The sequence below is a fragment of the Gracilinanus agilis genome, chromosome 1 (assembly GCF_016433145.1).
Source record: "Gracilinanus agilis isolate LMUSP501 chromosome 1, AgileGrace, whole genome shotgun sequence".
Taxonomy (NCBI): Eukaryota; Metazoa; Chordata; class Mammalia; order Didelphimorphia; family Didelphidae; genus Gracilinanus; species Gracilinanus agilis.
In genome coordinates, this window is record NC_058130.1 from 634,377,073 (window position 1) to 634,402,713 (window position 25,641).

Here is a 25,641-nt window from a genome sequence, read left to right on the forward strand (position 1 = left end):
GCATTTGACCTTCCAGTGAGCAGTCTGAATTAATTTTTGTAAATATTGGGACAGTCCAAAAAGAGGTCACCTATGGTTCACAATCAGAACTCTGGACTCATTTGCACAGATTCAATCCTGAAAACTTTTTAGTAATACTTGATATGGCTTATTTGACCCATATCCAGAAGTCTCACTGGAAATAACAGAATTTGACTGCTTTCTTGCTTTCTTTTAAGGGTGTTTGGTTCTCCTACCAACATATGAGGTTGCAAACATATTAACATAGAACAGATTTTATTTTTTTTTAAAAAGCATACAAAATACCAAGAAAAGACTACTATCCTCACCCACTTGGCCAGGGTGCAAGATTATAGCCCACCTCTCAGTGAATACCATTCACCTCTGAATGTACGCAGTTCTTCAGGTCCCATCATATAATCCCCAGGAGAAAATCATTACTAACAAACTAGTTAACCTCAAACCTATTATATTTGTGGGAATGGAGATCTAGTTAAAGGATCTAAAATAGGGATTCTCGAAGTATGATCCTGGCTAAGACCCTTTCAGAGAGTCTTCAAGATCCAAACTTTTCATAATAATACTAAAACATCATTTGCCTATTAAAATACTCCTCCCTTTTCCAACTACATATCTGTGTGAGACCAGATTTTCTTCATATACTTCAAACAAAACAACATATTATAACAGATTGAATGCAGAAGCAGATATGAGAATCCAGCTGTCTTTTATTAAGTCAGACATTAAAGAGATTCTTAGAAATATGTAAAACAATGTCCCTTTTCTCATTGAATCTTGTTTAGGAAAATAGTTATTTTTTCATTAAAAAGTTACTTATGATAATATATAATGTATTTATTACTTTAAAATGTATCAGTTTTAATTTCTAATAATTATATCAATCAATATAATCCACATAAACAAAAGATCTTTCAGGACCTCAATATTTTTTAAGAGCATAAAAGGGTACTAAAGTTTAAAAGTTTAAGAACTGCTGCACTATGGTGAGTGCTTCTTCTGCTCCAGATTCTACAGCCTTTATCCCTGCCCCTGGCTTCTAGCCCTACTAGCTTTTGCCAGTACCAATTTTAGCCCGATCCTAAAGCTACCAGCTTGACTCAGCCTCTCCTCTCTACTCAGCTAGATGGATGCTCACATTGCTCAGCTGAATTCATCTTCCTCATGGCAGCCATAACCCCAGATACCCCTTCTTCCTGATAGGCTTTCTTCTCCCAAGGACCCTCTCTCCTCTTTTGTGAATGCAGCTCAGACCTCGGGCATTATGGGAAAGGATGTCTTCTCTCCTTTGTTAAAGCCCAGTAATCTTTTCATTGTGACTTAAGTTCTCCTCTTTCCAGGGTAAAAAGGAAAGGCTATTTCATTTTCACAACAACCATAAGGATAGGTAGTACTGGAACTGTTATCTCTATTTGAAAGGTATAGAAACTGAAACTTAGAGGGTTGAAGTGATTTTTTTGATGTGACATAGCTAATATGGTATCTGAACTCAAAGTTAAGAGCTTTAAAGGAATCTAAAATGACACAAAAGAAACTCAAACCTAATAAAGCTAGCATTTTAAAACCACGTTATGGGTTGCTTTACATGTATTATCTCATTTGTTCTTCAATAACCCATGAGGTAATTGCAATAACACCCATTTTGCAGATAATGAAACTGAGGCCGATAAAAGTTAATGGAATGAACATAGCCAAGATGGCAGCTTAGAATTACCTAAAGCCCAAACCTCTCTGACAATCCTTCCAAACTAATGTTTATATCATGCTTCAAAGAAAACAAAAATCCAAAGAAGTCACGAGATTCTCCTACTGAAAACAACTTGAAAGGTAGGCACAATGTGTCTATTTTCATAGGATAAGGGAGAGACAGACTGGTTGAACACCCTCCCCAACCCAGCTCTGAGACACATGATAAGACTGGGCTTATTGTGTGAGCCCCAGGCAGAGATTTCAGCCATGAGGGTTTGCCTCTGACCCACCACACATGGTCCAGGGCTCTGACAAAGACTGGCAGGGAGGAACTGGGAGTGAAGGGGCACCTGGCTGGACACCTTCAGCCTGCTGGCTATGGTGAAAAATTTGTCCCATGGCAGGCCAGCTCAGCAGGTTACCTCAACCAACTATATCTGGTATACTAGCATAGGACTGAGAAAAGAGAAGATTCAACCTCAGGGCATAATGGCTCATACACTCTGGTTCAGTAAATCAACAGAGGGGCAAGTTTATATAGTCCATAGAGTGAAAAAAAGTAAATAAAATGAGTAAATAGGGGGGAGCTACAATTGAATGCTTCTATGGGGATAAGGACCAAAGAACAAAACCAATGAATGAGGACAAGATCCAGAAAACATCAAGCAAAGCCTCAAAAAAATGCAGGGAATTTCATGAAGGCTATGGAGGAGCTCAAAAAGGAATTTAAAAATCAAATAAGACATGTTGAAGAAAAACATATTAAAAAAATCAAAAGAATGAAAAAAATTGAAGATAATGAGACACCTCATTGAGAAAACAATTGACCTGGAAAACAGATCCATGAAAGACAATTTAAAAATTATTGTACTACCTGAAAATCAGGACCAACAAAAAAGCCTAGACATCATACTACGGGAAATTATCCAAGAAAACTGCCCTGAAATTCTTGAACATGAAGGTAAAATAGAGATTGAAAGAATCCACAGATCACTTCTGGCATTAAATCCCCAACTGACAACTTCTAGGAATGTCATAGTCAAGCTCAAGAACTCCCAGGTCAAGAAGAAAATACTACAAACTGCTAGAAAGAAACAATTCAGATATCATGGAACCCCAATTAGATTTCCACAGAATCTAGGAGCATCTACACTGAAGAACCAGAAGGCAGGGAATATGATATTCTGGAAGGCAAGAGAACTGGGTCTACAACCAAGAATTAACTACCCAGAAAAACTGACTATATTATTTTAGGGGGAAAGGATGGTCAATTAATAAAATAGATTTCCAAGCATTCCTGAAAAAAAGACCAGACTTAAACAGAACTTTTGATGCCCAAATACAGAATTCAAGAGAAACATGAAAAAGTAAATAAGAAAGTGAAAAAATCTAATGGCATCCATAAGGTCAAATGACATGTATTCCTATATGGAAAGATGACATCCATCACTCTTAAAAAATGTTACCAAGTACACATAGATGATATAGTGGTAAGCTGTTTAGTCAAAAAAATATTTTTAAAAAGTGGGGTAAAAAAAGAATAATACTAAGAGAAATGAGAAAAGAGGTAAGATATATCACATAAGGAAGTGGGGGAGGTAAAGAAGACCAATACAATGGAAAGAAAGAAGAGGTTAGCTACTGGAAATACTTAAACCTTATTCTCATTGAAATTGGTTCAGAGAGGGAAGAACAGGCAGATCCATTGGGGTACAGAATTGTCTCTTGCCCTATAGAGAAATAGAAGGATAATAAGAAATGGGGTGGTGGGAGGGGAGTAATACAAGAGAGGGAGAAATTGGGGGAGGAGTTCAAAAGGCCCTATGGTAGGAAGGGAGGTAGTGGGAAGGGGAGTAATAAAAGGGGGGAGACTGACTAAAAGGAAAACACTAGAGGGAAGGGTAAGAGGGAAAGGAGAAAGGTTAGGATTAAAGGAGGAAGTCAAAATGGAGAATACAAAGAGGATAATCATAACTATGAATGTGAATGAGATGAATTCACCCATGAAACAGAAGCAGATAGGAGAATGGATTAAAAACCAGAATCCTACCATATGTTTTCTACAAGAAACACACTTGAGGCAGGTAGATACTCACAAGTAAAGGTAAGAGGTTGGGGCAGAATCTATTGGGCTAAAACTGACACAAAGAAGCCAAGAGTAGCAATCATGACCTCAGACAAAGCTAAAATAAGAATAGACTTGATTAAAAGAGATAAGGGTGGTAATTAAATCTTGATAAAAAGCAGTATAAATAATGAAGAAATATCAGTACTCAACATATATACATCAAATGGTATAGTATCCAGATTTTTAAAGGAGAAACTAAAGGAGCTTAAGGAGGAAATAGATAATAAAACCATATCAGTGGGGGACTTCAACCTTCTCCTATCAGAACTAGATAAATCAAACCAAAAAATAAATGAGAAAGAAGTAAGGGAACTAAATAAAATATTAGAAAAATTAGAGCTAATATGTATGGATAAAATTGAATAGGGATAAAAAGGAATATACTTTCTTTTCAGCTGCACATGGTATGTATACAAAGATTGACCATGTACTAGGGCATGAAAACATTGTAAGTAAATATAGAAAAGCAGAAATAATAAATGCTATTTTTTAGATCACAATGTGATAAAAATCATAACTCATAAGGGCTCATGGAGAGGCAAACTTTAAATTAATTGGAAACTTAATTATCTAATTCTTCAAAACTAGTAAGTCAAAAATAAATCATAGAAACAATTACTGATTTCATTGAAGAAAATGACAAGGAGGAAAAAATATATCAAAATCTATGGGATACAGCCAATGCACTACTCAAGGGAAATTTTCTATTTCTATCTGCCTATATCAACAAAATGGAGAGGGAGAAGAGGTCAATGAACTGGGCATGCAACTTAAAAAGCTAGAAAGAGAACAAATTAAAAATCCTCAGATAGGAGGCAGCTGGGTAGCTCAATAGATTGAGAGCCAGGCCTACAGATGGGAGGTCCTAGGTTCAAATCTGGCCTCAGACACTTCCCAGCTGTGTGACCCTGGGCAAGTCACTTGACCCCCATTTCCTAACCTTACCACTCTTCTGCCTTGGAGCCAATACACAGTATTGACTCCAGGATGGAAGGTAAGGGTTTTAAAAAATCCTCAAATGAAAACTAAATTGGAAATCATAAAAATCAGAGGAGAAATTAATAAAATTGAAAATAAGATTATTATTACACTAATAAATAAGACTAGGAGTTGGTACTTTGAAAAAACAAATAAAGTACTGGTTAATCTAATAAAAAAAGAATGAAGAGAATCAAATTACTAGTATCATTAAGTGGGTGGTCTCACCTCTAATGAAGAAGAAATTAAGGTAATTATTAAGAGCTATTTTGCCCAATTACATGGCAATAAATAGGACAATCTAGGGGAAATGGCTGGATATTTACAAAAATATAAATTATTTTATTTATTAAATTAATTAAATAATTTTAAAAATAAAATATGAACCCTTAAACAGATTAACAAAAGAGGAGATTGAATACTTAAATAATCCCATCTCAGAAAAAGAAATTAAACAAGCCATCAAGGAACTCCCTAAGAAAAAATTCCCAGGGCCAGATGGATTCACAAGTGAATTCTATCAAACATTTAAGGAACAACTAACCCCAATTCTATACAAAGTATTTCACAAAATAAGCAAAAAAGGAATCTTATCAATTTTTTTTGTGACACAAATATGGTACTAATTTCAAATCCAGGCAGACCAAAAACAGAGAAAGAAGACTACAGACTACTCTCCTTAATGAACATAGATGCAAAAATCTTAAATAAAATACTAGCAAAAAGACTACAGTAAGTTATCACAAGGATTATTCACTATGACCAGGTGGAATTTATAACAAGAATGCAAGGATGGTTTAATACAGTAATTCCCAAATTTTTTTGGCCTACCACCCCCTTTCGAGAAAAAATATTACTTAGCCCCTTGGAAATTAAATTTTTTTAATTTTAATAGGAAAAATAAATGCACCTGTGGCATCACTGCTCCCCTGAATCGCTGCAGCACCCACCAGGGGATGGTAGTGCCCACTTTGGGAATCACTGGTTTAATATTAGGAAAACCGTCCACACAATTGACCATATCAATAATCAAACCAACAGAAATCACATGATTATCTCAATAGATGGAGGAAAAGCCTTTGGCAAAATATAACACCTATTCCTATTGAGAACACTAGAAAGCATAGGAATAACTGGGCACTTTCTCAAAATAATAAACAGTGTATATTTAAAACCATCAGCAAGTATCATCTGCAATGGGGACAAGTTAGAAGTAAAATCAGCAGTGAAGCAAGGATGCCCACATTATCACCTCTGTTATTTGTAATATTGTACTAGAAATGCTAGCAGCAGCAATTAGAGAAGAAAAAAGAAATAGAAGGGATTAAAGTAGTTAACTACATTAACAATCTTTCAACTAAGTGGTATAGTGAATAGAGCATCAGACCTGGAATCAGAAGGACCTGGGTTCAAATCTGGTCTCAGACACTTTCTAGTTGTATGACCCCAGACAAGTCACTTAACCCCATTTCCCTACCCCTTGTTTCTTCTGTCTTGGATTTATTACTAGGAGAGAAAGTAAAGGTTTTCAAAAAATAGTTGTAGCTTCAGTGATTTTATGGAAAATCAAAACTACATCTAGGGCCTTGACTAAAAAACTGTTACCTACTCAGCCATACTAATCAGAATGAATTGATAAAGATACAAGAAAAATTATATCATTAGTCATAATTTGCCATATAGTTTATACTGCAGCTAGGTCATAGCAGAGATAATCACCCTGACTCTATTTACCAGATTTCAATTTTTTACTTGAGTTGTGGCCTTACCTGACACGTCTTCTATGGAGTCTTTTGTTTGTTTGTTTGTTTGTTTGTTTGTTTGTTTCAAGAATTGCTTGCATCATTGTACATTTGAGAGGCAGAGTTTATCGTGGCCAAAGAATTCATCCCTAAGATGCCAACCTACTGGTGATAAGGAAGGGATCAAAGAAATGTGTGACAGAAAAAGAAAATTGGTTATTCATGTGGTCTGAGATAGCCAGGTACTATAGCTACTGTTGTTCAATCATGTCCAACTCTTTGTGACACTGTCCATGGAGTCTTCTTGGTAAAAATACTGGTGTAGTTTGTCATTTCCTTTGATAAGTGACTTGCCCAGGGTCACACAGCTAATGTGTGAGACTGGATTGAACTCAGGCTTCCAAGCCCAGTGCTCAATCCACTAAGCCACCCAGTTGCCTCCAGGTGCTATAGTAGATAATAATAATGATGCTAAGTAACATTTGTATAGCTCTTACTTTGTGCCAGGTACTGTGCTAAGCACTTTATAGTATTATCTTGTTTGATCCTCACAGATAACCTTGGGAGGTAGGGGCTATTACCCTCATTTTACAACTGAGAAAACTGAGGCAGACAGGGATGGAGTGACTTCCTAAGAATCACACAACTGACTGTAATTGAGGCCACAGATGAACTCAAATCTTCCCAGCTCCAGGCCAGGTACTCTATGGACCACTTAGCTGCCAGATAGAGCTGAACTTAGAGTCCAGAAGACCTTAGTTCAAATCCTGCCTCTTATACTTACTAGCTGTGTGACCCTAACCAAGTCATTTCACCACTCAGCCTCAGTTGCCTTATCTATACAATGGACATAATCATAATACTAACTTTACAGAATTATTAAGATCAAATGAGATAATATCCATAGAAGTATTTTGAGAACCTTAATACACTCTGTAAATGTTAGCTATCATTATCCCTATTATTATTATTACAAAACTGGATTCCATTGATATCATTGAAATGCCAGAAGAAATAGAAAAAGGACCCAGTTTACTGGGGTCCCCCCGAAGTGAACTAATGAAAGGCCAATGACAAAAGCTTCACCTGGAAAGCGTTTAACTCATTATTTATTTGAGAATTATCGAAAAAGGAAAAGAAAGGAGGACCCCTTAGGATCCAGTAGAGGAATGATAAGCAATTTTGGATGTGATATGCTAAAGAAGGCACAGAACAAGGAACCACGATTCCTGCACCCCCTTTGCACACTGGAGAAGAATAAGGCTTCAAGATCATGGTATCAGCACTGTCCCACAGCTGCTTTTTAAGGTGACAAAAGGGAGTCAGCTCCTGACTCTGCGTTCTCGCCCTCTACCCAACAATGGACAGTGAACTTAATAGAAGAAATGTCCACCTCAGTGAGGTCCCAGAGCCATCTCAGTATTTATGTGGGATCCAGACACTCCAGCTGAAAAAGCAGTTCCTCTCCCCACCACCACCCCCCTTGCCTGTGCCAATGGAGCCTGGTGTAATATATGGAAGGTTGGGATTAGTTCTCCTGGAAGAGAAGTATTGGAGAAGAAGGATGCTATAATTACCACAGCCATTTAAGGATTATGCTTCTGGAAGACTATAATTATCAAAATATTGTTACATTCAGGGATATTTTACTTATGAGGGTGTGCTCTCATTTCTACAGGATCTTTCTAGGGGGCCCAAAGGGTGTGTCTTCCATAATGCAGTTCCTGCAAAAGCCTTAGCTCTAAAGAAGCAGCTGCATCCTGGCATTAGGGCGGGGTCCATGCTAAGTGCCAACATAACCAAAGACTACAGAATTACACAGAATAGAGCTGGCTCCCTTTTGTCACTTTAAAAAATAGCCATGGAGCACGTCAACCACAGCCTTGAATCCTTATTCTTCTCCATTATGGATTCCTCCTTTTCCAGCATTTCGCAGTCTATCCCATCCAAAATTGCCTGTCTACGACCCTGGGGGGACCCTTGTCCTTGCTTTCTTCTTCTTTTTCACTATTTTCAAATAGTGAGTTCAATTTCCCCTGGGTGGCAAATCAAGCACCTTCAAATGCATTAACTCCTTTAGACCACAGAACTATGCATGCATAAATATTTATTCAATGAAAGAGCCCTACAGGTCTAAAAGGGTTAATGGAACTTCCAGCAAGAGCCATGTACACTAACAGGGCCTGGCTTCCTCACTGTGAAAATCTAGCTCAATATTTATGAAGCATACTTCTCATAAGTATGCTTAATGGGCTTTGTGGGCACAAAGTTAATGGCTTGGTTCCTGACCTCTGAAGATTATATCCTAAAGAAGCAACAGGTACATGGAGCAAGAAATAATGTCATTAGATTGTATGATTCTTGTGTGAGCCCAGTCCCTGCCTTAAATACACTAGGCATATTGATACTTTATATAAGAAAGCTGCCCCCACAACCATTTTTCCCTCTCCCCTCACATCATTTTCCCCTTTCTTCTCCCTCTTCTCTTCCCCCACCTTCTATTGCTTCCCAGCAAAAATTTGTAGCAGGAACAAAGGGGAAGAGGGAAGAAATCAGAAATGGGAGAAAAATGAAGGAAGGCAAGTTGTTTTGGGTGCTGCTCCTCATCCTCTTCCTTCTTCCTACCACCTCCAGTCTACTTTGGTGACTAACAGGGAAGGAGAGTTACTTTTCTATACCCCTCCCAATTCCTCATTAGCCTAAGCACATCCATTCTCACTCTTAATACCCCCCAACTCCCTTTCCCTGCCCTACAACTCCCTACAACTCTTGTCTTTTCTCAGCCCAGTTCCCATCTGAGTCCTCAGTCTAGAACTCCCACCCAATTATATAATCCAACCATATCTGTAGCCTTTATCCCAGAGCATGAGAGCCTCTTTTGTTTATTTTTTTTTAAGCCCTTACCTTCGGTCTTAGAATCCATACCATGTATTGGTTCCAAGGCAGAAGAATGATAAGGGCCAGGCAATGGGGGTTAAGTGACTTGCCCAGGGTCACTCAGCTAGGAAGTGTCTGAGACCAGATTTGAACCATCTCTAGGCCTGACTCTCAAACCACTGAGTCACCCAGCTGCCCCCTCCTTCACTGATTTGTAGCTGAGGAAACCTCAGTAACAATGATATAGGTCATAGAATTCTAAATATGGAAAGGATTTGAGAGGTGATCTAGAATAATACCTAAAATTCAGTCATTTCGACCATGTCTGACTCCATTACCACATTTAGATTTTCTTTGCAAAGGTATTGGGGTGGCTTGCATTTTCCGTCCTTAGCTCATTTTATCAATGAAGAAACTGAGGCAAACAGGGTTAAATGATTGCCTCCCCTTACCATTCTTCTGCTTTGGAGCCAATATACAATATTGACTCCAAGACGGAAAGTAAGGGTTCATAAAAAATAAAAATAAAAAAAATGTAGTTGACTGTTCATAGAATTCTACAAAATGGAAAGGATTTAAGAAGTGATCTAGAAGGGTACTTACCAAAACCATGATTAGCCTATAGGATATGCCCAAAAAGCTTCTTCTTGACTACCCCCCAGCAATGAACACCTCCCTATATTATCATGAAACTTGATTTATGTTGAGTTAAATCCTCCCTTTGGCTTACACCAACGGGTCCCCATTCTGTTCTCTGCAACCACTCAAAATAAATCGAATCTCTCATCTACGTGACAGTCTTCATCTGTTTAAGCCAATTATCCTGCTTCCTACTCACTCACCCAAGTCACTCTTATCCAGCCTAAACAATTCCTTCAACTGATCTTGATATGACATGGTTTCAAGTCCCCTCAAAAACTTGTCAATAATCCTCTTTAAAAGTGGCACCTAGAACTGAGCCCAATGTATTTTGTCTGATTTCACTACTTGATACCTGCTCAACAATTGACAAACAGCACCTGTCTGAGCCGCAGTCTCTTTACTGGCAAAAAAGTAAAAGGGAAGGAGTTAAAATTTTATTCAATTCAATTCAGCAAACATTCATTAAATTCCAATCATAGTGCTAGGCCCTGGTCAGAACTGAAACAAATGATCTCTAAAGACCTGCCAACTCTAAATCCTGTGATTCTTCAATCCAATTAAATTCAAATTATTAAAACCTACTTCATGCAAAGCACTATATTAGGTGGTAGAGGAACAAAAAATGGGGAAAAAATACAATCTCTGCCCTAACGTAACATGTACACAGATAACTATAACATAATTATAATGTGGCAAGTGCCTAGAAGAAGACCCAAGTAATGGTAAGGAAAGAGGAAAAGAGGTCCAGGCCAAACAAAAACAAAAACAAAAACTAGAGAAAGCAAAGTAGAAACAAAGAGGTCCAGGGAAGAGTTTAGTCAAGTAGCAAGATTACTTTTCTGTTGCAGACTTATGGCAACTGTTTCAAGGTAACATCTTCTTAAGATCTTTTATATGTCAGTCTTTGTAATAGATCATAATTCACATGTTAAAATAAAATTCTGCATTTTGAATATACCCCAAAATGACAGAACATAATTTTAGCTCTCTTTTTCCATCCAGAGATTTTTGCCTCTAATTGTAAAACATTTGCTACAGAAACATTGTATAGTAAAGATATACCAATGTCCTTCCCTCTTCCCATAGCTACTAGCATCAGCTAATTTACTCAACTAGAGGCCATTCCTTGTTTGACCACAGGCAAAAGTTAGAGTACATGGTCCAATGGAAAAGACACTGGTTCTGAGTTCCAGGTTCAAATACTACTTCTGGTGTTTATGTATAGACCTTGGACAAGTGACAAACTTTCTGGATCACAGTTTACTCTCCTATGTAATGACAGAATTTGGCTGAATGACCTCAGGTACCTTTCAGCTCTACATCTATAATCCTAAAATCATGGAACTTCTGTGACTCAGTTTCTTCATCTGTAAAATGAGGTTCATAATAATATTTACCCTACCTCCCTCATTGCTTTAAAGGCATTGTTATATAAATCTTGAAGCATTTTATAAATATGAGCTTTAATAATCATGTTATTGGAGGTAGGAGAAATCCAGACCTATGCTTATATGGGTTAAAAAACCTCCTATTTTTATTCTGTTTAGTTTCCTTTGGAACTCCCTGGGCAATTAGGTGGCTCAGTGGATAGAGAGCTGGCCAGGCCTGGAGATAGGAAGTCCTCAGTTCAAATTTAACCTCAGATACTTCCTAGAAATGTGTTCCTGGGCAAGTCACCCCCAATTGCCTAGGCCTTGCCACTCTTCTTCCTTGGAACCAGTACTTAGTACCGAATCTAAGACAAAATGTAAGGGTTTGTTTTTGTTTTTAAAAGAAAAAAAAACTCTTTTTACCAATTCAGATCAATAAACTGCCCTTCAACTTATAGCCTTAGAGAGTTGTGTGGAGCACAAGGAGATTAAGTGACCAATAGATGTCAGAGGCAGAATTATAAAATTATTATTTTCATTATTATTATTATTACTAGAGGAAGGCTAATATAACAAATAGAGAGATGGTCTTAAAGATAAGAAAATCTGGGTTCAACTTCCACTTCTGTGGCATATTGACTTTTTCACCTTGTACAAGTTATTTAAACTCTCCTTCCACTAGGCAAATATTGAAGTCTAAACTGCAGAGGAGTCATCTCCATCAGTGGAAGAAATTTCTACACTGGTTATTCCCCCAAACTAATGATTTCGTAGGTCCAGAATATATCATAATATTACTTGCCATTTCACAGATTTTTTTCTGTAGCTCTATGCAAAATACACACACACACACACACACACACACACATATTAAATTTTTGCTATGGGGTCAGCTAGGTAGTATATGATTGTCAAAAAAATCCAAAAAATTGCAAGGAAAAAAGCTTGCTAACTCCTTGAATCCAGAAAATGTACTGCTTGAAGAAGACACCATGAAGCCATGAAAATGCCCAAAGAAAACCTCCATAGCATCAGAAGTTCCAGCATGAACTTTGGAGTATAACTGTCTGAACTGTGGGGAGGTGAACACAAGCATTTGAATGTAAACTTGCATGCCAAAGGGGATTGCCCCCTAATTGGCTTATTGTCAGTGTACCTAGCAAACATTGGCTAGCTCTCTTTTATTTCTCTCTTATCTCTAACTATTGTGGTTTCGGAATATGTTAAAATGATCTATTGGGGAAAATAGTCTCCCAAAGGATCACAGGTGGGATTGTGAAAGAGAATTCTTTATTCTATTGTCTATCCTGAGTTAACACTAACTTAAGTACCCCTACTTAGTAGCTCACTAAACTGAAGATAGGATTAACTCCCCTTGTCTACTTTTGAATTGAATCAACAAAAAAAATTAAATACCCTACTTAATACTAGGTAAGAAACTAGCAAGGTACTTAAAGAATTCACACTGCTTAGAAATTCAATTAGCCAGGAATCTGTGAATCTTTTGGATGAGAACTTAACCTTCAGAAGGTGAGAAGTCAATCCTACAGACACTGCCCCTTGGGCAGTGCTAGATGATTTGGAAACTATGATTGGCCCCTGTTAAGAGGGGAAGGGACAAGAAGCCACCATAAAAAGCAAGCCCCCAACTCCTTCGGACCAGATTGTCTTTGAGAAAATAGTCTGAAGAGATTGTCTTCTGGAGATAGTCTTAGATAGTCCTCGAAGGAGCTTTGCTGGAAACTACAGCATGGATCATGGGCTTGGAGCTCAGCTTCTACTTGGACTCTGGCTCTTGGATAACTTCATTGGGTGAGTAAAAGTGTGATAATTAGATTAAGTCTACACAGCCCATTTTTAGATTTAATCAACAAAGGTGAGAACACCTCTAATTCTGGGAGGTCCATAACCCACATGTGCTAGAGTGGGTGACGAATCAGAATCAACCCTCTGCCCCCTAGGCAGTACCATGAGAATCATCTATCGTGATTGGACATGCAAATTAGGAGGGAGGCACAGGAAGTGACGCATAAATGACCCCTTTAAAAGGAGAAGGTCCTCAGTCAGCTGGGGTCTTTGGTGGAAGAGAGCATTGGGTGAAGGACCTTTTCTGGTTCATGGAGGAGTGTTGGAATGCTGAGACTATGTTGAGACTGCTTTAAATATCCCCTTTGAATTGTCATGTGGGTAAGTTAGGCCGACTCGCTTTCTCTTCCTTTGGAGTTTCTGGAGGCTCTACCCTCAAGGAGGCCTCTCTTGCCTCTCTAATTGTAAAAGGCATTGTAGCTAGAAGCCTTGTTTAATTAACCTCTGTGCCCCTCTGCTGGGCCTCTAAATCCTTACCTGGTCCGGGCCAGAGTTTCTCTCTCTCAATTTCCCTACTTTCAACCTTCCTAATTGTAAAAAAATCACCATAAAAGTCAATTTTGACTTGAGATTATTTTTAATAGTTCAATCCTCTGGTGACCATCTTTTAATATATTGAACCAAAAAGACCCTTTTTCCCCCTTACAAAAGGCTGACCCCTTTTCCTAGATTCTGGAGAGACTAGCTTCCATCTTGGAGGAGGCCATGTGGATGCTCACTACCAGCCTTCCTGGTTGGGAACTAATTAATCTCTGCCTGGATTAAGTAGACCTGGAGCAAAACATTTAGGTGGATAGGATAGATAACCTCTATCCCCCTCATATTTCCCTTCTTTATTGTTCCCTCTCTATTTGTAAATATTTGTAAATATATTTCTGACTCAAGATATAATAAATTCTGGAGACCACATAATTTCATATAATCATCATCCGACCATTAATTTTAACCTTTACAGTAGCAGTGGAGCAACCTGGCTTGGAGTGGAGAAGATAATTCCTAGTTGGGTAACCCTGGCCAAGTCATTTAACCCTGACTGCCTAGCCCTTGTCATTCTTCTATCTTAGAATTGATACTAAGACAGAAAGTAGTGTTCTTTTTTTTTTAATGAATAAATTTCAAAAACAATTTTGCTGTGCAAACCTCTAAACTAAAGTCTCTCATTTTTATTCATCATCCCTATTGTTCTATGACTCTGAATTCCCATCAACAATGTCCTGAGATCCTATCCCATCATGGAGTATCAGCTAACATGACAAAACATAACACAATATGACAAAGTATAACACAATAAAGGCTGTATAATGTAATAGGAAGTACTGGTGAATATTTTAAGAGGAATTAAGTTATTTTTGGATCAGATACTGACAATCAATTTAAGCAGCAGGTATTCAGTGTAGATTTATGGGACATTTCAGCAGGCTAGGAGCACTCAAAAGGCAGATAAGTTAAAGTGAAATATCAATGAACCATTCATGAACTCAGATCCTTCCCAGGCTGTAGAGAAAGGACACGTGAGCAGACCTTCCTGCCTGTCAGGTTGGATTTTTTAAATTAGAGGTTGTGAGCCATTCCTGTTCTGTATGGCAGATCCCCGGGAAGAGGGCTTTATGCATACTGCAAATGAACACAGGGTGTATTAGCCAAAGTTCCCAGAAATAGAGAAAAGCTTTGGATATCATTCCATCTCCAAATATCTGAATTTCTTCCAAATGATAATGTGAAACCTTCACGTGATATAATCTATGAAAAACTGAGATACCAAAAGTCAAGCTGATGTGCAACTATTTAAAACAGCTAGTGCAGCACCGTCTCCTTGCATGCCTATATAATTAATCTAAGATTTGGTACTGGCTAGATGTCTACAGATTGGAGGCCTTCCAAGGTTAGACCACAGTTTGAAAGGATTTCTTTTAGTGATCCATAGGCATCTCAAACTCAACATGTCCAAGATGGAATTCATTATCTTTCCTCTGAAATCCACCCCTCTTCTTCATTTCCTTTTTTTCTGTTAAGGGCATTACCATCTTTTCCAGTTGTCTAGGTTCTCATCCTTGGGGTCTTGATCAACTTTTCTCTCTCTCTCTCACCACAATCAATTAAGGAGTCTGATCCATTATACCTCAATAACAATTCTGCATCCATCCTCATCCCTCCACTCACACTCACCTGGAAATAGTTTCCAAATTAGTCTCCCTGTTTTCTAGTCTTCCTCTTCTCTAATTCATCCTTCATACTCCTGCTAAATTGATTTTTCCTGGCCTAAAGAATAGTTCAAACCACATCACTCCCTTGCTCAAGAAGCTTTCTATAACTCCTTGTTATCAGGATAAAATACAAACTCCTCTATTGGCATTTAAAGCCATCCATGATCTTTCTAAATTGATTTCACATTTTCCACTTCATATACTCTATATCCCAGCAAAATATTACCTTTTTGCTATTCCCCATACATGGGAACTCACCTATTTCCTTCATGGTTTTGCATAGTTTTTCACCCATTCTCTACTTCAGATATAGAATGTTCTTCTTCCTTACCTCCAATTCTTATAGTCCTTGTAAGGCTCCCATCAATAATAAATTCATGCCCTACCACCTACATGAAGCCTGAACCCCACTCCACATTGTTTGTGTTATCCCTATACACCCCCAAATTATTTTCATTTGACTTTGTATATATTTTGCATTTACTAACTTATGTTATATTACCCTTATAAAGTAAGCCCCTTGGGGAAAGGAACTAGTTCATTTTTTTACCATGTATCCTCTGCACCTACCACAATGACTTTCATAGAGTGGACATTTAAATTCTTCTTTATTAAATGAATGAATCTACACAAACATAGACTTGAGAAATCAGGATCATGAGGTCTAAGTAAAAATATCAATGTTTAAATGACCTATTTTCAATGTCGTTGGAGGAAGGAGGAGAGCTTTGGTTCCCCTTCTTCCCATACCCCCAACTAGCTAATAAAATTACAGAAAGTAAGGGAGAGATAACAGAATTTAAAAGAGTTATATGTTAACAAAGTAGGAATATTGTCTATGCCCTGAAAAAGTCTCGCCTAATAGAATTTAGAGGACAGAACAGAATTCATAGAATTAGCTGGCAATGGATAGACTCTGAGTCTAGAGCCACAAAGACTCATCTTCCTGAGTTCAAATCTGATTTCAGACATTTATTTACTATGTGCAATACACTTAACTCCAATTGCCTAGCCATTGCCACTGTTCTGTCTTAGAATTGATACTAAGACAAAAGGGAAGGGGAAGAGGAAGGAGAAGGGAAAGAGGAAGGGAAAGAGAAAGAGGAATGGAAGTGGGAAGAGAAAGGGAAGGGGGAAGGGGAAGGGGAAGGGAAAGGAAAAGAAAAGAAAGGAAAGGAGAAGGGGAAGGGAAAGGAAAGAGAAAGGGGAAAGGGAAGGGAAAGGGAAAAAGAGAGGACAAGGGGAAAGGGAAGGGAAAGGGGAACAGAAAGAGGGAGGGAAGGGAAAGGGAAAAAGAGAGGACAAGGGGAAGGGGAAGGGGAAAGGGAAGAGAAAAAAGGGGAAAGAACTAAGCCAGAATACTCCTGGTTTCCCTAGCTTTCTTCAAGTTCCAAATAAAACCCACCTTCTACAAGATATTTTTCCTAACCTCCCCTTAGCATCTGCACTTTCCTTCTCCTGATTATCTCTAATTTATCCTGACTATATCTTCTTTGAGTAGAGTTGTTTGCATATTGTCTCTCTCACTAGACTGAGTCTCTTGATAGTAGGTAATGGGGTTTTTTTTGCTTGTTTGTTTTGTTTTGACTTTCTTTGAATCTATAGTGCTTAGCACAATGACTGACGTAGAGTAGATGCTTAATAAATGCTTGTTGACTTGAATTATACATCTATTTGGATGTGGAAGACTGAGTCTCATTATTTTGTAGTGACACTTGGCACATGTGATTGCTTCAGAATCTTCCTCCTTGGTCTCCATGGACCCATGGGAGCCATGCTAGTTGCTAGGGCTTATTACTTTGACCCCTCACTGCTAGAACATCATATTATACAGTGTGATGTCTTCACCAAAGACACTAAAATGGGAAAGAAGTTCTGGCTGGAATTGAAGAACCTCAGCTGCCTACTTTTCACCAGAGTAACTGCAAACAAAGCCAGCAACCTACCTAAACACCTGAGGGATTTTTCTCACACTCCCCACTCAATGAGGCAGATCTCCTCCTGCAATAGGAGATGGAACTGGTCCCTTCTCCCAAAACTTAGCAGTGCTTAAATCAGAACGCCTTCCTCTATAACCATTCCCAGTCCACTCTTTTTTTCCCTTCCATTCCCACTGCTGCCAGCCTCTTTGAGCCTTCCTCACACCTGGATTACTGAAGCAAGCTTCCAGCTGCTCCTGGAGTTTCTTCCTACTCTAATCATTTTGTACCCTTCTGCCAAAATAGTCTTCCTTCAAACACTGTTTTCATTGTTAACCCCAGCTCAAAATCTAACGAGTGGCTCCTGGGAGCCCTCACTCTAACATTTAGGGCCCTCCACCACCTGCATTGCCCCTACCTTCCAATTTCTTCTCTTTAGTACTCCCCAGGTTCCCTCTGGACTTCTGAGACTCCTTGTTTCCTAATGTATTTTCTACCTTCCAGACCCCAAATAGATATGATTTGCAATATAAATACAAACTTAATGAATTGAATTTATATGACTTTAAAATTTGCAAGGCAGCTAGGTGGTGCAATGGTTAGAGCACTGGGCTTAAAATCAGGAAGGCTCATATTCCTGAGTTCAAATCCAACCTCAGACACTTATTTGCTATGTGACCCAAATCACTTAGCTCAATTTGCCTCAGTTTCTTCATATGTAAAATGAAATGAAGAAAGCAAACTATTCCAGTATTTTTGCCAAGAAAACCCCAAAATTTGGATCATGAAAACTCAGATACAACTGAGAAATGACACAGCAAAAAAAATTTTTTTACAGTCTTTTATATATGTCATTTGTTTCTTACAACAATTGTAAAAAAGAGATAAAGCAGGCTTAGACATCAAAGAGGTCAAAGTCACCTACTGTTCCCTGAGTCATCACCAATTGACTTGGCTTTTGTCTTGCCACTGGACTTCAGTGACTCTGGAAGAAAGCGTGAGGCCAACAACTTTATACAACTCTGTGCTTCTTAAATCCAATTTATGCCTGAATCAAAATACATCACTCATTGATGTCATTTTGGTCTTCCTTGAGTACAAAGAACAACAACCAACAGAAGTAAATGTTAAAGGTACTGTTGTTCCCATTTTATAGATGAAGGGGTTAAATGATTTGCACATGATTGGAAGGATATGAACCAAGGACTCTTCTCCTTCTAACTAATATCAATCTTTCCCCTATTTATACTTTATACATCTTGTTTACACAGTTGTTTTCACATGGGCTCCTCCATTAGATTGAGATCCTTGAGGTCAGGGACTGTCTTTTTCTTTTCTTTGCATTTCTAATTCTTAGAACAGTGCCTGGTCCAAAGTAGCTAATTAATAAATCTTTATTGAGTGACTAACCACACTATTTTTCTTAATAGTATAAAAATGATGATTTGCTATGAATGCTGGGATACAGTATGATAGGGTAGAGAGTAGGCTGTCATTGGAATCAGGGGACCAAAGCTCAAATTCCAGCTTGGTCACTTTACTACCTATTTCCTCATCTGTAAAATGAATATGTTTGACTCAGTGATTTCTGAGGTCCCCTTCAAACTTAAATCAATGAGTCTATGAGATAGTATTTGTAAAATTCTTAGCATAGTGCCTAGCACATAGTAGTCATTGATAAATGCTTATTCTCTCTTTCCCTCCTTGTGATCCTGGGATATCACTGGGAGTTAATTTAATTTAATAATGTTTAGAGGTGTATTTGGTTCATGAAGATTGGAAATGCTTATTTAAAGGATGGATTTGGTGAAAGGGAGATCTATCTACATAGGTCTTAGAGGTTCAGTATATTCTAGAATAGAGAAGTATGAAGGCACAAGAATAAATATTTATATAGTGCCCACTGAGTTCTAGGAACTGTTCAAATCAGTCTACAAACATTAAATAATTTGATCTTCCCAACCACCCTGCTTTCCTTATTCCTATTTTATAGTTGGGGAAACTGAGGTTAAGTGACTTGACCAGACTTACATAGCCAACAAGAACCTAAGATCAAATATGAATTCAGATCTCCCTGACTCCAGGACCCATGTTCTGTCCACTATCTGGAAAGGGGATAGAGGGGAAATAACTGGAAATAAAATTCTCCTTAAAGAAAATAAAAACATAATCCAATGAGCAATGAAAATCAATGAAGCAAAAATATTGTGGCATGAGAAATGAATGAAGTGAAAATAGATGAACATCCAATCCATACTCCCTCCTGGATTACCACCTGTTCCGTACTTCCAGACTATTGTAACCATATGTGTGCCTACGTAAAGTGTGGTTAGAATAGTAACTAACTGATTGACCCCAACCAAAGGTGGCTGATTTATGCCTGGATATCAAACTAGAAGGAAGTCTTTAGTGGAATGCCTTGTGGCTCTATTCTTAGTTTCATTCTAGTCAATGTTTTAATCAGTGTCTCCTATAAGGACATAAACAGCATGCATATTCCTCACATAAAGTTGAAGGGAAAATATTTTCAGAACCAGTATCCAAAAAGATCTCAATAGGCTGGAACAAAGGAAGAAATAATATGAGATTTAACTTAATATGGATTAATCTAAAGTTCTATATTTGGATTCCTCCCCCCAAAAAAACAAAACTGCACTAATATTACCTGACCTCACAGTAGTAGTTCATTCAAAAATATGGGGGATTTTTATTTGGCTTCATGCTCAATAGGAGCAAGCAATGGAATAGAGCTGCCCGAAAAGTTAATATCATCTTCAGCTAGAATAATGCATCCATAGAGTACACGAAGGAGATAGTAATGGTCCTACTGTGGCTCGGCCACATCTGATATATATTTCATTCTGGATATCATATTCTAGGAAGGACATTTGACAAATAGGAGTATGTCCAGAGGAAGGAAACTAGAACAATAAAGGGATTGAAACTAGCCTCTACAAATCAGTAAACAACCAGAAATGTTTAGTGTGGAGAAAAGAATTCTATAAAGGCACATGTAATCATCTTCAAATATTGAAAGGATTGTCCTTTGGGCAAAGGGTTAGATTGATTCTACCAAGGCTCCAGAAGGCAGGATAAAGTCCAATAGTAGAAGTTAAAGGAAAGAAAATTTGTTGTTGTAGAATCATTTCAGTCATGTTCAACTTTCCACAATCCCATTTGGGATTTCCTTGGCAGAAATACTGGAGTGGTTTGCCATTGCCTTCTCCAGCTCATTTTACAAATGAGAAAACTGTGGCACATAGGGTTAAGTGCCTTGTCCAACAGTGGTTGCCACCAGAGGTGATGAATTCCCCATTAGTGAAGCAGATCAAGCAGAGGTAGGTGATGATCCCTAATGGTGTCAAGGGAATTCAGGTATTTGGAGTTAAAGATCAAGGAAGCAAAGTGGAAAGAATCCTGAACTGAGAGCAAAGGGAAAGGGTTTAAATCGTGGCTTTCCAATTTACTTCCCAGGATGATTCTGAACAAATCACTTAACCTTCTGAATCTCAGTTTCCCATCTTTACAATAAGGGAACTTGTACTAGATGACTTCTAAGGTCCCTTCCAACTCTAAATCTGTTATTCAATGTGGTCTTTTTCCCCTCTAGCATACTACAATTCTATAATAAGTAGATGACTATGGATGGTGACATAATAACTTTTTATATAGTGTTTATACTATATAATACATTATATACATTAATACAATAACATACATTATATACATTAATACAATAACATACATTATCATATTTTAAAATATATCATATTTTATCCTCACAATAGCTCTGAAAGATAGGTGCTATTAATGTACCCATTTTACAGATGAGAAAACTGAGGCAGACAAAGGTTAAATGACTTGCCCAGGATCACAAATCTGAGGTCAGATTTAAATTCATTTTCCTGTCTCTAGGTCCAGTATTTTGTCCACTGCGCCACCTAGTTGACTAGACTGAGATTGAGAGAAACTTCCCTGAAATTCTTGCTCTAACTGGGAAATACTTGACTTTTGGTCAAGTCTAACTCAAAAAAAAAAAAGGGGGGGGGATGGCTCCAGTTCTGTGTGATTGTTTTTCCAAGGGAGGAAGATCGGCTCTGGTTTGTTTTTTTAAGAAGCCGTATTTTTAGTGGAACCCATTATGAATCTAACATTTTTCAAGCTGTCTTAAAGCTTATTTTACGTTGACATGTATCAAAGCTCAGAGAGTTCTTGCTCAAACTGAGATCAGGAGCCTGAAATGAAAGGAAGATCAGTAGACACGAACATTACTTCATGAACCATTTGAGGAGGGGGAGTAGAGTTCATTTGTGGAATCTCTCACTTTATCACTCTGCTATTGTCAGATCATTTCTATTTACAATGAGTTGTACACAATAAAAGTTCAGTTTAGACAAAGTGGTCACTTTTTGCAGAGCCTTCCCTATTTGTGCCTTTATCTCTCTCTTTCAGCTGCAGCTTGACACGGTGGAGAGAGAGTCACCCTTAGCATCAGGTAGACTTGGGCTCAGGGCCTGGCCTCTAAAACATTCTCTCTGTGTGACCATAGGCAAGTTTTACCTAACACCTCAGTGTCTCAGCAGCTCTCCAAAACTGTAAATCGTAGTGATCCCCATCTGTATCACCTATAATGATGAAATCATAGGTCCAAATCAAAGCAAACAAACAAGAAGAACAAAATCCTCTTCCCCTCTCTGTCTCCCTAATAATGCCTTTGTCAAGGTCAATTATTTTCATTACTGCTTACCCCATCGCAAGATACAGTATTCAATGACCCCACAATATTTTATCCCTGAATAACTCTACGATTTTTCTAAGTTTACTGATACCTTTGTTTTTTGCATCATAGCCATATTTAGTTATAGTATTGCCTCACTGCCCTCCCCTCACTAACACTGAACAGTCCTCTCTTGCGACAAACAAAAGCAATCCAGCAAAACCAGCAGATAAAATGACCATGTAAGAATTAGCACTAGATAGGACTTTGGAAGTTGTTTTACTCCCTCAGTTTACTTTATTTTCTTACCTTATTTTCTGTCTTAGTAACAACTTCAAGAAAAAAGCAAGGAAAATATTAAAAAAAAAAAAAAACAACAAGGGCTAGGCAAATGAAATTAAATGGTTGGCCCAGGGACACAGCTAGGAAGGGTCTGAAGCCAGATTGGACCCAGGTCTTCCTGACTCCAGGCCTGGCACTCTATCTAATTGCGCTACCTGGCTGTCCCTCACTCCCTCCTTTTACAAATGAGGAAACTGATGTTGAGAGAAAGCAAGTGACGTGCTACAACTAGCAAGTATCTGAGGCAGGATTTGAATTTAAGTTTTCTTAATTCCAAGTCTAGCACTCTACCCACTGCACTGCCTAACCACACATCAGAAGGTGTTTAATAATGTTCCATATCCATCCCTACCCCAACCCCTCCATTTCTATTTGGGGAAGAAAAGGGGGTTTCATTATGTTTGGGGGGACTACATGCAATGATTAGTTACTTAGAAATTGACTTTCTTTTGTCATTTGTGTATTTCTTTTTATTATTTACATCATTTAGTGTTTTCCTAGATCTATTTACTTCTCTCTGTATGTTTCTCTGAATTCCTTATAGTCATCATTTTTTACTGAACAATGAAATTCCATTAATTACTTATCTTTTCATTCAGCCATATCTAATTCTTTATGACACCATACTTGGCAAAGATACTGGAGTGGTTTTCCAAATCCTTTTCCACTCCATTTTACAGATGAGGAAACTGAGGCAAATGGGGTTAAGTGTTTTAGGATCATAGGATGATCCAGGATCATATACAACTTGTTTGGCAATACCCAAATCAATAGTCATCTATTCTGTTTCAAGTTCTTGGCTAAAACAAAAAGTGATGCTATGAATTTTTTTATATATATGGAACATTTATTTCTGTCTTTGACCTTCATAAGCTATATGATTAGCAGAGGGATCTCTGGATCAGAGTGTGGATCATGCACAAGGTGTGGCATACACAGAGCATAGGCCAAGACACCCAGCAATAGGCATGTCTGATGTATGAACATTTTAGTCACTGTCTAAATTGCTTTCTAGAATGGTTAGAACAGTTAATAGTACCATTCACACTGTATCAGCATAACTGCATTCCTTGAGAGCTACTATTTCCATCTTTTCTCCTCTATATTTCTAGAACATTTCTATATATTTCTATAATATCTATATATTCTTTCCTATATGAGAGAGACGAGCAATCTTTGTCACGGTTAAGAGTTCGTCAGTCTTCTTTTGAGAGCTACTTGTCTCAAACCATTGGCCATTTAATGGTCTTTTGTGTCATGGACATTTGTGTCAATCCCTATGTACCTTTGATATCAGAGTTGACACTAGCTTCCATCTGGTGCCTGGTTAGGACTGGCGTTTACACAGGATTGCTGTTTAGGAAGGGTGGGGAATAAGCATTTTTATGACCCAGGAACTGTGCTAAGTGCTTTGTAAGTATTATCTCTTTTGATCTTCACAACAGCCCTGCAAGGTAAGTGCTTTTATTATCCTCATTTTATAGTTGAAGAAACTGAGTCAAGCAGGGTATGTGATTTATCCAGGGTCATACAAACAGTAAGTACATGAGGTAGGATTTGAAAGCAAGACTTCCTGATTCCAAGACTAGGTAAATGCTTTCTTAAGAGTTCATAATTGCCCCAGTGCTATATCCCACATTGAAGGACTGTTGCCTTCTGCCTCAATTTCCTGTCAAGGACAGAACCAGTATTTTCAACACGACCTGGTTCACTGTTTTGTCTTTCAGCCAGAGAGCTAGTGTCTGATATGAGGTTGCCCAAACACCTGGCCATTGCTGACCATTCCAGTGGGCTGGGAAGGCTATTTGGGCACCTCAGATTTTCCACTCAAAGCTCGAATGAGCTCTCCAGAGTCTGTCAGGCTGGATCAAGTTGACAGGACCTGGCTTATTCAACTGTCAGCTGAGTAAGTCAACAAAGTTCATAACCAGGCTTTGGCAGCCTGGACAAAACTTACACAAAAGGAGGTTTATGAGGTTTAGAGTGCAGAAAATGCTCTTTGCAAAAAGTTGATAATTGGTAGCCTTAATTCAATCAGCATATACAGCATTTTCAATAATTAGCATCTCTTCCTCCACTCAGGTTCCAAACACATCTGGCTCTGATATTAGCAAGAAGGGAGAGTAAAATGGGAATCAATAATAAGAATAAACTTCAGCACATTTAAAGACTTTAGTCGAGCAAAACAAAACACTACTACAGAATCTAACTATAAAATCTTTGATGACAAAATGGAAAAAATGGAAGGAAGGAAGGAAGGAAGGAAGGAAGGAAGGAAGGAAGGAAGGAAGGAAGGAAGGAAGGAAGAGGGGAAGGAAAGAAGAGGGAAAGGAAGGGAAAGGAGAAGGGAGAGGAAGAGAAAGGGAGAAGAAGAGAAGAAAAGGGAAGGGAAGGGGGAGAAGAGGAGAGAAGAGTTGATAACAGGGGAGGGCAGAAGAGAAGAGGAGAGAGGAGAAGGAAGGGTAGGGGGAGAGGAGAGGAGAGGAGAGGAGGAAAGGAGTTTTAGAGCAAAACCAGGCAAAGTGAATCCTTTGCATCTCTAGCACAATTAGTAACAGACAGCACAAACCTTAGGTTAAAGAGGTTATCAAAACCACTAGGATTTCACTCGCTGCTGACTCCCCTTTCCCTTATCCCACCCCCATTTCTCCTGCAACCCCTTACATTTGTATGACCCATTCCAAGAATGTATTTTCTTCTAGCAATGGCTTTATTCAGCCCTAGAATCTTAGATCTAGAAAAAAAGATCCTGCCCCACCCCCATCCCCATTTTTGCCTCGTTCCAATAGCATTAACCCCTAAAGTATACATTCAACTTTTTTCCTCTGGTCTTCTCTTAAGACCCCAGAAAAGATAAACAAATTTTAAAATGGAGAAGGTTGAATAAGAGGAGCTAACAATTATACACCGAAATTCTGAATATCTCTTCGACTTTTTTTTTGCTTGCTCTTTCCTTTATTTTACATGTATTGGTACAAACATCTTAAATACATCAGGAAGATGTATTAATTTCGTCCAACATTTGAATTACACTATTCCTGCTGACTCAGGGGATAATGGGCTATACCTCACTTGAAAAGATCTCTCTCTCTCTCTCTCTCTCTCTCTCTCTCTCTCTCTCTCTCTCTCTCTCTCTCTCTCTCTCTCTC